The sequence below is a fragment of the Peromyscus californicus genome, unplaced genomic scaffold (genome assembly GCF_007827085.1).
Source record: "Peromyscus californicus insignis strain IS unplaced genomic scaffold, ASM782708v3 Scaffold_6__1_contigs__length_162567912, whole genome shotgun sequence".
NCBI lineage: Eukaryota > Metazoa > Chordata > Mammalia > Rodentia > Cricetidae > Peromyscus > Peromyscus californicus.
The window spans coordinates 76,030,235-76,044,979 of record NW_026294584.1 but is presented as its reverse complement, the minus strand read 5'-3'; positions in this window follow the sequence as shown (position 1 = coordinate 76,044,979).

Below are 14,745 nucleotides of genomic sequence, written 5' to 3'. Positions count from 1 at the left end.
AGAGGCTCTTAGCCTTGCCCATCTTAGGTTGTTATAGTGTATGGTTTTTTATTGGTATACCATGTTTGACTTGTTCCTGGTACCTTAGATTTGAATTTTTTTTCTGAGAAATAGAGCAGTAAGGCAGCATCAGCTTATTAAAATGCATTTAAACCTTCAGAAAAAAAAGTTGAATTCATAGACGTCAAGAGGAGCCAGGCACAGTGGTGTATACCTTTAATCCTAGCACTCGGGAGGCAGAGGCAGGCAGATCTCTGTGAGTTCAAGACCAGCCTGGTCTACAAAGCAGGTTACAGGACAACCAGGGCTCTTACATAGAGAAACCCTGTCTCAAAAAACCAAAAAAAAAAAAAAAAAAGTTAACTGGACAATTGTGGTTACCAGAGGCTGAGTAGAGTGAAGGGGACCAGGGTAGGGAAATGCTAATTAAAAAAAAAAAGACTGTGTGTGTGTGTGTGTGTGTGTGTGTGTGTGTGTGTGTGTGTGTATTTTGTCTGCATGTATGTCAGTGTACCACATGCATGCAATGCTGGAAGAGGCCAAAAGATGGGTGTCCATTCCCGTGTAACTGGAGTTACAAAGATGGTCACTCTATAAATTGATGACATGACTGATCCATGCTATGATTAAGGGCAAGGTTTTTATTGTGGATATGAGACAGAGAACAGCTTGAGACATCTGGAATGGTCCAGTACAGAGAGAGAAAGTAGACTGAACATGGCCAGCTGCCTGGACATGGCCAGGGCTGTCTGTGAGAGACAGCAGGACGGCAGGGGACAGAAAAATCATAGTAAGAGGGGCAGAAGCAGGTCAGAGAGAGTGAGGGGAAACATAGAAAGAATAGCAGGGTTATAAGGAAAATGAGTAGCTGTAGGAAGGGAAGCCTGTGAGCTGGAGAGACTTTAGGGTAGATAAGGAGGTCAGAAGGGCTAGCGTGCTAGCATGGACTTTGAAATGTGTAACAGGTACTTTGATGCTGAGGGAGCCTGGAGGTCAGCATGTTCTTTGGTATGCTGATAGACACTACAGGTATCCATATGTCCCTTCTGCCAGAAGGTAAGGGACATGACTGATGCTTTCTCTGCAGTTGGGGTCCCACTGTCTCTGATCCCGGGGGGCAGGGCGTAAGTAGAACCAAAAGACACAGGCTCTGGAAGGTTGTAAGCAATCTAGTTTATTAAACAAAGGACTGAGGTATTTATGTGTGTATTTTGGGGCGGGCTCTTCTTCCAGCTGCTGTGGTGTTTCCTGGTTGGTTCTGGGTCATAGGTCAACAGTGGTCATCTTGAGGGTCCAGTTTCAGGGTCTCTGGGTCAGGATACTACTGCGCATGTGAGAGCTCTTTGTTAGCTTAAGGCATGGCCCAGTGCTTTAGGCCTAATCTGCCTCACATGACACCTTTTAGTAGTGAGGAACCAGTTTCAAAGGTTTCTAAGGAATGCTGGCTTTTATCTAACCATCAGAAATCCTCCAGAGTCCAGCTTGAACTCATTGGACTGCCTTTTAGTGTTTGGGGAACTGGAGTTCTCTTTGAACCTAACAGTTGTGAGCCATCATGTGGTCCCCTGCAAGAGCAACTGCTGAGCCATCTCTCCAGCCCAGAAGTGTGAACAGGCAACATGTTGTCACTAAGTAGGAACAGGAGCTCTAATTCAGCATTGCTCCTACAGTGACCATAGAAAACAATAATGTGCTACACATTTCAGATGGCCAGATGAAAGAAATTTGAAAGCTTCCAGTATATAGACATGATAAATGCTAGATGTGACAAGCATGCTTAACTTAACTCAAATAATGTTTAACATAATATGTGGAAACAGAACACGTGCTGAATTAATACACACAAGCTTACTTTTTATGTATCAGCTTAAAAACTGTTTTTAGCTTTCTCCCTTCAGACATCGTTTTTGTCTCTTCCAAGATATTTAGACAACCAAAAACATCAATCAAATGTTCATCTGACTCATATTGAGTTCTAACAGATTTTCTAAAGAGACAACCCATCACATATCAAAACAAGAGAAGGAAAAGAACCTATGAGATAGGCCCTTGTTTCTGTGCCCTGAGTGAAGAAAAATCTCACTACACTTCCCCCAAGGTCCTCTCTGGGATTGGAGGCTTCACTAAATGCCTTCTGCCTCTCCATGATTTGGGAAAGATTTTCTTTGCACAACAGAAGGAACTGCCCTACCATGGGCCCTAGAACTTCATCAGCCTGAACTAGCCTGAAAATGGAAGACTGAGTGACAGTTGCCTTCTGCTGCAAAGCTCCATGTGGCCTGCCCCCAAGGCACCTTGGTGGGACCCAAAAGCCAGCTCCCCTCTGCTCTGCCTTCTGCCTGCTGGCCTGTGATGCTCACTAGGTCATTGCTGTAGCTCTCACTCAGCTCAGGCTGCACCTGTCCTCTCAAGTCTGTGCTGTGACTCCTTAGACACAGGAACTAAGCCTTGGATCTTTGTTTTTCCACAGAGACATCCTGACATAAGTTTGAGATTATCTCACTCCCAGTACCCCTCACCCCCAGAAATATCCCACAAAATGTTCATCTTTAGAACTGAGATGGACACATGTGGTGCCAGCTCAGCCAACTGGTGCAGTCTACCCATTGCTTTGTGTATATTAATAGAGATAGCTAGAAGCTACTGAGACCCAAAATGATTAGAAGGAACGAGAACCAACAAAAAGACAGAAAGACAGATCCAAGGATCTGGAGAGATAGCTGAGCGGTAAAGACAGTGTGTACTGCTCTTGATGAGGACCTGAATTCTGTGTCATAAACTTCAACATGCCTGTTACTCCATCTCCAGGGATCTGACATCTATGACCTCTGTGCACATCTGTGCTCACATGCAACCCCTACACACACACACACACACACACACACACACACACACACACACACACATGCACATAATTAGAAAGAAAAGGCAGTCATAAGAAAACAGACTCAATCTCAAATGCTAGTTTTATCACTTTGTGCCATTTATCTACATCTGAATGAAAGAAATGAACTGATTTCTAGAGATGGTAGAATCTGATGAGCTGTGACTCACAAGTATCTGACACAGAAATGACAGTGCATAAATGACAGTGCTAAAGTAATATGTTCCCAAAGAATTTAATTATGATAGTTTCATCATTATTTAATATAATGTAAGTATTAATTCTATCCTACACTAATATACTTAGGAAAATTAATTATATTGGTTTTTTTTTTAAAAAAATCATATGTTTTTTCTCCTTTGTGAATTTAAATAACTTTACATTTTCACTGCAACCAAAGTTTGTCTGATTGGTCACCCTCTTTTATCTTAATCTTGTCTGTAGTAATTATACCTATAAATCTCTGAGGAGCTACAAAAATGTCCACAGATTGGTGAAATGATTTCTTTCTCCTGTCTCGTTGATGGTGTCTGTTGTCTGCAGAGCCATCTGAGACAGTAAGATGATGTAGAACTCTTTATTCTATGGATGTCTCCCAGCCTGGAAAATCTGATCCTTATGCAAGATCCAGGGGTGACTAAGCCCATAAGTATGTTCCACATGAGCTGAGCTGCATTAAGCACAAAAGGAGGAAAACCTGTCTATGTTACCTCACACAAACCCATGGAACATGGCCAAGCAAGCAGCAGACACGTCAGTAGGCTCTCAACCCTTATTTTATGGGCCCTTTCACCACTCACCTACCCTATCTTAATTCTCTAGACAGAGAGGGAGGAGAAGATCATTTGCCTTTTCAGGATTCCTTCTACATATACTAATTCATGATATATCCCATCTCATGGCAAACTGATTGTTCTCAATGGCGTCCACAGTGATAAAGAAGGCCTAGATGGTGATCAAATTTGAGCCCTGAGAGAGGTTGTCCTCAAACTCCTCTTCCTGGACTTTCTTTTATTTTTTTTCAAAATTAAAATATAATTACATAAGCCCCTACTTCCCTTTTCTACCTCCAAATGTACTCTGCCTGCTCCCTCTCAAATTCATGACCTATTTTTCTTTGTTATTGTTACCTATATTATGTAAATACATAAATTTATCAGTTCAACCTGCTCAGTTTCCTTAGTGTGTCTTGTATGTATCTGATTTCAGGGCTGCACAATTGGTATTGGATAATCAATCAGGGGCCTCATCTCTGGGAGAAAATAATTCTCCCTCTCTGAAGTCATTAGCCACCCATTTTTCTTTGTCTAGGGGGTGGATCCCTGTGAGACTTCTCTCTTCCATGTTAGCATATCTATTGGTGTTGTACCTGTTCAAGCTTATTTAAGCAACCATATGTTGAAGTATCTTGAGTGAAGCTTCCCTCTCATGTCTAGGATGAAAGACCTCACGGCAGATATCCTGGTTCTCAGGATCTTTCAATCATTCTGCCTCCTCTTCTACTATGTTGCCTGAGCCTTAGGTGCAGAAGTTGTATTGTAGGTTTATCCATCAGGGCTTGGCACCCCACAATCATTTATTCTCTATATTTTGATCAGTTATAGCTTTCTGCAATAGTCTCCATTTGTTACAAAGAGACATTTCTTTGATGAGAAGTGGTAGCTATACTTCTCTGTGTTTATGAGGATAGATATTTAGAATGCATTTAGGAATTATGCTTGGTTAGCAAAGTAGTATGAAAAGGTTCTCCTCTAAGACCATGACCTCATTATCTCCAGGAACTTGGGTGGGTTTCCAGTACCAGGCGTGATTTCTCTCCTGTTGAGTAAACCTTTCCTCATGCACAACTTGCCACATCAACCTTTCCTGCCCAAGGATATGGAAGTTTTCTTTATCTGCTCTCCTGGAAGGATTCTCCCATTCCTTCTACCAGGGATACCTTCTACCAATCCATGATCTACTCTCAGTCCTGTGCACTCCTGTCCCACCTAAGAAGCCTGATATCTCATCTGTGAATGATAAGCTCCATTGCCTAACAAACTGATTTTGTTTTTCATATATTCCAATGTCATCAAAGAGTGACTTGATAGTTTGACATTAAGAAGCTTCTTTATATAATATTTACAATTTATTGAGTGGTTTAGAGATAGTTTATGTTATACTGTGATAAATGAATTCCTAACCCCACTTAGAGAATTTTAAAATGGAGTGATTTATTCTTAGACCATCAAAAGACCAGAGTAAGGGTTCAAAGAGTATATTTTCAAGTCCAATTTCCAAATCTGTACTCATGAAGCTAAGAACCAAAAATAAAAGTCACCAGTTCCCTTGGCTCAAACTCATTAACACATCCTCGAGAGAGTCCTCGGGATCTTAATCAGAGGCTATTCAGTCTAATCCTAAATCACAATTCCAGATCACCAGTTTTCAAAATTTTGTTGGGTGGGAAACAGCATTTTAAAATCACTGAGAGGAATAAGAGATGTGATTAACAGATTCAAAGTAAAATTCATAAAAGCCACAAAAATTAGTCTCAGAAAATGAAAACAAAACAAAACAATCCCTGGCCAAATAGGACTACATAGACACACATGTCTCTGTATTCTCATGTTAGATTAATTCAATAATTAATGTTAACTAGCATCAGGGACATCTTTCTGTGACTCTTATGGCCTCCAAAGAAGATTCAGCAGCTGTGTATCTCATCATTCTTTTTATTTCTTGAAGTTAACTTTCATCTTGAAGAAAATAACTGGTTCTTCTTGGAAAATGATTGATAATGCCAAGTTGAATTTAGAAGAACATTTGATGTCCTAATGGTGAAAAGTACATACACACGAATTCATTTTTCTAAAGCTTAGAAGGAGCAAAATATAAAAATGCTTTATTTTGGAAAATATGACTGGGCAAATTTTTTAATGTGGGGAAATAATGACTCTAAAATTGGAGGATGAGTCCAGGAGGTGACAGGGCAGGCATTATAACCCAATCTAAAATAGGTGAAGGATGTGAATAGATATTGAATGAAGGAACATGTGCCAATAAACTACTAAGATGCCTACAGGGCACATACAGACATGTTCGATATTAAATAGAAAAGTGAAGATCAAAGCCACATGGAGACACCATTGATATATGAGAATTAATTTGATAATTCATTGCTGGGAGGACTGCTGATCAGAGATTGCACTCTACCATGGCCTAGCAGCTCCATAACATGGAGGACTCCCCCAGCCCTGATGGAAGGCACCCTCACCCTGTTCTCTACCTGACCTTATTTGGAGACTGTCTCTAGGCCCAGATGCCTGACTTATCTCTAGTATGACTTATCTCTAGTATGGTATAGTTCCGTGCCGAAGCTTTCACCCTGCTGCCCATATGGTAATTAGACATTGTGCTAGGAGCTTTAAGATAGGACCATGCTTCCACATATGATACCTAAGACTTGCACTAGGAACCTTATTATAGAGGAATGCTGTTTAATGAAAATTAGCATATAAAGCTGTCCCTACCGCTAATAGGAGAGCTGGTCCCCCACCCCTAACCATGGGCCTTGGAGAGCTGGCTCCACTTCTCACTGGAGAAAAGTGATCCCAATAGTTCAGACTGACCATTTCAGCTGCCACCCAGGAACACAACCAGGGCTTGGAGTTGGCACATCCTAATATCTACCCCATCTATGATCTGCTGGAGTGTTGAAGTGACTGATTCTGTGGGACCATAGCTTCAGGATCTCCATGATTCAGGGCAACAGCAGAATATCAGAAAGGAATGTCAGTGGGGTCCAGTTTTGATGATGTACCAAAGCCAGAGACCTCGAACCTAACCAACAACTCATTACACAATGAACATTTGCAAGTAATGCTGTTTAGACAAAAGGGTATACTGTATGATATGCAGAAGTCCCCAATGCCTCTAAGATGAATGCAGAGGCAATGGAATAACAGGAAAGGCAGAGGAGCAAATTGTTTTTCCTTTTAAAAAATATTGGTTTTTTTATCTTATTTTATCAATTTTTAACTTTCTTTTATGGGGGACACTACAAGAGTGAGGGTTGGATATGTAAGGATTGAGATATGAGCAGGACTGGGGTACATGATGTGAAATTCCCAAAGAACCAATAAAAAAAAAAAAAAGGTCACCACTAACAACCGAATGACAGAGTCAATACTAGGCTGACAAGAAATCTCCTCTGCAAATGCCATTAATCCAAAACTCTTCAATTTAGCCTCAGGCAGATTTTTTGGCCAAGGCCAAGAGAAGCCACATTATTTGCCAAAATATTACAATGGTCTCTAGGCCACATATTAATATTCTTTCCTTCTGAAACTTTCTGAGCTGGGCTCCCACACTTCAAATCACCCTCAGCACCACTGTTTTTTATGCCCCTCCTAGGATGGCCCAGTGGGACCCACTTAAAGTGTCCTGTAGCTAGAGTTTTCCTGCCTGGCCCACAGTCAGGACAAATCTTTGTCACCCGCCAGTCCCCCAGCTGCTCAGAGAGCTATTAGAGTCATAGCAAATGGGCGTTGGTGGTGCATGCCTTTAATCCCAGAACTTGGTAGGCAGAGCTAGGTAGATCTCTGTGTGTTCAAGGATACAACCAGCATTGGAGACACACACCTTTAATCTCAATACCAACCATAGAAGACCTGGAGGTCTGTACAGACAGGCAGTGTCTCCCTCCACCTTCCTGTTCTCTCCTTTCTCCTGTTAGTCCTGCCTATACTTTCTGCCTGGCCACTGGCCAATCAGTGTTTTATTTATTGACCAATCAGAGCAATTTGACATACAGACCATCCCACAGCAGTACCCAATCACTTTTCTAGTCCAAAGTCCCAAAGTGTTCCATAGTCTTCCAAACAAAATATGGTCAGGTCTATCACATCAATAACCCACTCCTGGTACCAACTTCTGTCTTAGTGTTTCTATTACTGTGCAGAGACACCATGACCACAGAAATTCTTATAAAGGAATGCATTAAATTGGGGCTAGCTTATTAATTCAAACATGCAGTCCATTATTATCAGGGCAGGAAGCATGGTGGCACACAGGCAGACATGGTGCTGGAGGAGCTAAGAGCTCTACATTTGGATCTGCAGGCAGCAGGAAGAGAGAGAAAGGCACTAGGCCTGGCTTGAGCATTTGTAAGCCCAAAGCTCACTCCCAGTGATATGCTTCCTCCAAGTGACACCTACCTATTCATAACAGGGCCACACCTTCTAATCCCTGTCAAGTAGTATTACTCCCTAATGACCATGACCAAGCATCCAAACATATGAGTCTATGGAGTGTGGTGATATATTGTGTACCCTAATAAAGTTGGCCGGAAGATCAGAGGACAGACCAAGCCACTAGATTAAACATAGAGGCCAGACAGTGGTGACACACACCTTTAATCCTAACACTCAAGAGGTAGAAATCAGTCTGGATCTCTGTGAGTTCAAAGCTACCCTGGACTACATGAGGTTGACTCAGTCTAGGGAAGAAACAGAGCCAGGCAGTGGTGGTACACATCTTTAATCCCAATACTTGGGAGTCATACCCCTTTAATCCCAGCACTTGAGACCTCTTGCCTTTGCTTGGAAAGCACACACATTTAATCCCAGCACTAGAGAGGTTGATACAAGAAGTGATATGGTAGGTGGAGGAAGGTGTATAAGGTGTGAGGAGACAGGAACTTGAAGCCTTTTTGACTGAGGAAGCCTTTTGGCTAGAGGCATTTTGGCTAGGCTTTTCAGCAGAGTGTCCCTTTCAGCTAGAGGTTTTTTCAGGCTGAGGAGTCCTAGAGGTAAGATGTGGCTTGTTCCTTTGTCTCTCTGATCTTCAGGCAAATTTCATTAGGGTACACAATATATCACCAAAATGGAGGCCACTCTTATTCAAACCACCACATCTACTCTTCAACATCTACCCAAGAAAAGTAAAAGGTATACATAAATACATAAAAATGTATACATTCATAAATATTTTTGGGATCACTACTCACCATGATTAAGAAAAAAAAAGAAAACTGGAATTAACTCAAATATTCATCAGCTAGTGAATAGGTTTTTAAAGTGTTATGTAACTGCAAAATGAATACCTTCAGTAAGCACAAGGAATAAAGTTCTGATGGGAGCTGCCCATAAATGAGCTTCCACAAGCAGCCCAAGCAATGCTTGTGGAGGTACATTCTTTTACCCTAATCTCAACATTACAGAGTGGTCACGTATATTAGAACACCAAACTTCCCCATAAATGTGTAGCTTTAGGTGACAATTTAAGAATCAAAATAATTTGCTGCATGAAGGAAGATAGATATAGAATACCTATGATATGATTCTGTTTGTGGGAATGTCTTAGAAAAACAAGACAGGAGCAGTTGAGTGCCTATTGCTGGAAGCAGGGAGGAGTGACTGAGGACAAATACAAAGTTCTTTGAAAGGTGATGGAAATATTCTAGTTAAATTATGGCCATGGCTGTACAACTCCATAGATAAGTTATGCTGAATTTTCAATGAAGTGTACACCTTAAACAGTAAATCTTACTATGGCATGGAAAGTCTATCTTAATAAAACTATTTTTAAGTACAGAGTGGTTGTTTGAATAAGAATCACTCATATGTTTAGATACTAGGTCCCCAGTTGGTATAACTATTTGGGAAGGATTAGGAGGTGTGGTCTTGTTAGATGAAGTGGGTCACTGGGGTCTTTGAGGTTTCAAAAGCTCACACCATTTTCTCTCTCTCTCTCTCTCTCTCTCTCTCTCTCTCTCTCTCTCTCTCTCTCTCTCTCTCTCTCTCTCTCTGCCTCTTATTAGTAGATAAGGATGTAAGTTCTCAACCACTCCTCCAGAGTCAGGCTTGCTTGCCTGCTGCCATGCTCCCCACCATGCTGGTCATAGACTGAAACCTTCTTGAACTGTAAGCCCACAATAAACTCTTCTTCAAGTTTTCTTGGTCATGGTGTCTTTTCATAGCAATAGAAAAGTAACTAAGATAGAGTATATTTAATTTAGCATTTTAATCGCCTACCCACATTATTCAAAGTCCTCCCAGAAATGTTTCTTAATTGAAGCATCACATGACCATGCAGCTCATCTACTTCTCATTTGCATAACTGTCAGGTGGAAAGCAGAAACTTAATTGCCCACAAATTACTCTCATTATCATCCCCACCAATTTTAAGCAACCACGGTGCCTATATGAGTAATGTCACTAAAACTGTGTAACTTCAAAGTCCCACCAACAATAGGAAATAGTGACAGTGAACTTTGCCTTACTCTCTCTGTATGATGCATGTTGCATCTTGTCTTAGCCCGGGCTCTATATTGTTATGTCACAATGTCCTTATCTTTTACATTAAAGCAAATTGAGAGTAGCTGTTTATAAAACTCAACCATGTACCCCATTTTGTTTATCCATTCTTCAGTTGAAGGGCATCTGGGTTGTTTCCATGTTCTGGCTATTACAAACAATGCTGATATGAACATAACTGAACAAGTGCTCTTATGGTGTGGTTGAGCATTTCTTGGGTATATGCCCAAGAGTGGTATAGCTGGATCTTGGGGGAGATGGATTCCCAATTTTCTAAGAAAGCGCCATATTGATTTCCAAAGTGGTTGTACAAGCTTGCATTCCCACCAGCAGTGGAGGAGAGTTCCCCTAGCTCCACATCCTCTCCAGCATAAGGTGTCTTCAGTGTTTTTGATCTTAGCCATTCTGACAGGCGTAAGGTGGTATCTCAGAGTTGTTTTGATTTGCATTTCCCTGATGATTAGGGATGTTGAGCAGTTCCTTAAATGTCTTTCGGCCATTTGAGTTTCCTCTGTTGAGAATTCTCTGTTTAGTTCTATAGCCCATTTCTTAATTGGACTGTTGGGCATTTTGATGTCTAATTTCTTGAATTCCTTATATATTCTGGATATCAGTCCTCTGTCAGATGTGGGGTTGGTGAAGATCTTTTCCCATTCTGTAGGCTGTCGCTTTGCCTTGTTGACCGTATCCTTTGCTCTACAAAAGCTTCTCAGTTTCAAGAGGTCCCATTGATTGATTGTTTGTCTCAGAGTCTGTGCTACTGGTGTTCTATTTAGGAAGTAGTCTCCTATGCCAATGCGTTCAAGACTACTTCCTACTTTCTCTTCTAGCAGGTTCAGAGTAGCTGGATTTATGTTGAGGTCCTTGATCCACTTGGACTTAAGTTTTGTGCACGGTGATAGATATGGATCTATTTGCAGCCTTCTACATGTTGATATCCAGTTTTGCCAGCACCATTTGTTGAAGATGCTTTCTTTTTTCCATTGTGCACTTTTGGATCAGGCCCTCTGAATGGATGAGACAGTTGATTGGCTTGATCTGTTTGGGAGGCACCCAGGCAGTGGGACCAGATCTTGTGCTCATTGCATGAGTTGGCTGTTTGAAACCTGGGGCCTATGCAGGATTGTTTGGCTCGGCCTGGGAGGAGGGGACTAGACCTACCTGGACTAAGTCTACCAGGTTGACCTCAGTCTGTGGGGAAGGCTTTGCCCTGGAGGAGATGGGAATGGGGGGGGGGGGGGTTGGGGGGAAGGTGAGGGGGACGGGAGGGGGGAGAACAAGGGAATCCGTGGCTGATATGTAGAACTGAATTGTATTGCAAAATAAATTAATAAAAAAAAAGGAAAAAAAAATAAAAAAAAAAATAAAACTCAACCATTTATGTACTGTATGATCTTACTTACATAGGGAAACTTAAAAGACCAAACTCATAGGTGCGGAGAGTAGAATGGTAGTTGCCAGTGGTGAGAGGTAAGGGGCAGGTAAGTTAAGGTAAGTGGGGAGATTATGAGTCAAGGGATGAATAAGGTCTAGGGTTCTAAATCAGTAATCATAGTCAACAAATATTGTATTTTATAATTGAAACTTATTAAGAGTAGATCTTACCATACACAAAGAAGGAAAAAAAATTTTTAAAGAATCTATCAAGAGTTTTTCCTGATTATTTTTTTTTAAATATGGATAAGATAGAAAGCAAAAGTGAGAAGCATGAATTCCCATATAAACAAACATCATCTTGGAGATGTACTTTCCATTATGTCAACATTCTCACTTGATTCTTACCATACAGTTAATAATGTTTGAACTTTTCTATCATTGAAATGTCTCCCAGGGACTCAGATTAGTACTTCTGATACAATTGTTTTAAGGAGAAACATATGCCATACATTTATGTCCAGTGCATTATTGTTCTGTGCTGTCCATGTGCATTTGGTACTTTTAGCGGGCTGCTTTGAATGCCTTGCAGATGGAGGGTGAAGTGAATGTTACAGTCATCATTTTCCAAAGAGCAGGTTATCACAGGCTCTTTTTGCATTGCAAATGGAAGTGTTGTATGTGGAAACACATCATACATAGACCAACAAGCTTTTCTCTGACTTGTGGAGCATTACACCAAAGCCAGAACATTGGGACAAATGTAAAAAACAAAAAGCCCTGGAGAGCACATTAGCCCCAAAAGCTCACCACTGAACCATGTCCCAGGCAGTACAGCAGGAAAAGAGCAGAGCAGCAAGGTGCTGGACCAGCTATCTCATCTTTGTTTATCAATAGCTATTCAACCAAACAGCTGACTGAGTGAACAAAAAACAGCTCTGGAGAACTCTTACTTTTCTAATAGAGTAATAGAATTTGAATAAATGCTCTTCTCAAGGGAATCTGGACTATACATATTGTCATTATTCAGGGCCCCCCCTTCCTGGAATATCTTCTGCTTCCATCTACATCTGGTAAAATTAAAGTTCTTTGATACTGAAAAATAAGCAAACAAAAGAGATAATGGAGAAATCTGAGCAAAATCTGTAGTTTACTGCAAAGTATAATTATCAGAGTTAATGTCTGAGTTTTCATGATTGTGCCAAGCATATTATAAGAGAAGGGCAATTGGTAACAGGAAAGAAAGCTGGGTGAAGGATATACAGAAATTATCTTTGCAAGTTCAGCAGAAAATAACAACCTCCATTGGCTTAGAATTGGAAGGAACTCTTATAAAAGGCAAGGCAGTATTAAAACTCAGGTATAAATTTGTTAAAATTGTAAAGTATATATATGTACAAGATATCCAAAAGTTTAATGACCCTCAAACAAGTGGCTTTGGAGTCCATCTTCTACAGCATCCTCAACGAGGAATAGCAGATGTTCAGAGAAATGACAAAGGAAAAGGAGATTTGAGTCTGATAATGGCAACTTTGGGGGAGAAAACTAAGTGACAGAAAACACAATTAGTAAGGCTTGTTCATGTAAATAAATCCCCTAGTAACAACTGCAGGCCAGTTAGGAGCTATAGCTAGTTTCAGTGGTCAATCTTTGCTTCCTTGGTAGAAGGCAGGAGGCTGTGTCTTTGTGTACCTATGTCTCGCTTTGGGGGAAATGGCAGGAAGTAGAGAGCTGCTGCTAAAAATTGCCTTGAACTCAACAATATATCTTAAAGTAGCATCTTCTGACCCCTACACAAGGTTTCCTGAAATTCAATACATGTCACAATACAACTATTAAAAGTGGAACTAAACTATAGAGCAAGTACTAAACTCAAAACAGTATGAAGTCTTTTCCTCATGTTCCACCCATTGTCAGGCATGATCCTTCCCATGGTGTCAGCTCTTTCACCATGGTGAGAGGGTGGTTTTATATTTTATTTACTCTCATAGCCTTTCATTTTCATGTAACATATATCATACTCTCACTTTTATCTCTGATGTATATGCTTAGTCTCACCTGTAAGGAAGGCAAAATGAGTTAAAGTCTGAAATACGAGTTTAAATCCTATCTTGCCAACCTTGGTCAGAGGTTTTACTGTTCTTTAGCCATGTTTTTTCATCTAAAACACTGGTTCTCAACCTGCGGGTCATGACCCTTTCAGTGTCGACTGACTCGTTCACAAGTCACATATCAGGTATCCCATCCCATATATCATATATTTACATTAATATTCATAACAGTAGCAAAATTGAATTTATAAAGTAGTAACAAAAATAATTTTATGGGTGGAGATCACTAAAACAGGAAGAACTGTATTAAAGGATCGCAGCGTTGGGCAGGTTGAAAACCACAGATGTAAACTAAAATGAAGACAATAAGTTGACCCATTCCTTGTGCAAGTAAATGATGAGGAATTTTCACAATGCCTGGAGTGCACCCGATTAATATGAAACATATTTCATAATTGTGCCCCAACCGTCACTGCTGTATTTGGTTTCTTGGCACAGGGACTTTTTGGTTTAAGTTTCCAGAAACTCCAAACACAGATGCTCTGAAGTGAGTGAGTGATATTAATCATTGCCTTGTGTGGCTGTAGGAGCTGCTTTTCTATTGCTGTGATGAAACACCATGACCAAGGCAACCAAGGTTATTACACTTCCCAAGGGATCAGGGCAGGGATGCTATATGGTGCCCACAAGAGAAGAATGCTCAGACACAGTTTATAGCCAACTGAAAATCTTTTTTTCCAGCTGACTGGGACTATACTTAGGTATTTGGAACCCAAGTATATCGCCAAGTGCTGTGGGATGTTCTATATGCTGTGAATGTGTTGCTCGGATTTGTTGATAAATAAAATGCTGATTGGCCAGTAACCAGGCAGGAAGTATAGGCGGGATAATCAGATAAAAAGAATTCTGGGAAAAGGAGGCTGAATCAGGAGATACCAGCCCACCGTCCAGGGAGCAGCATGTAATGGCACACAGGTAAAGCCACGGAACATGTGGCAACATATAGATTAACAGAAATGGGCTGAGTTTAAATGTAAGAGCCAGTCAGTGGTAGGCCTAAGCTAATGGCCAAGCAGTTTAAATTAATATAAGCTTCTGTGTGTTTACTTGGGGAACATGAGTAGGAGAGATTTGTCCA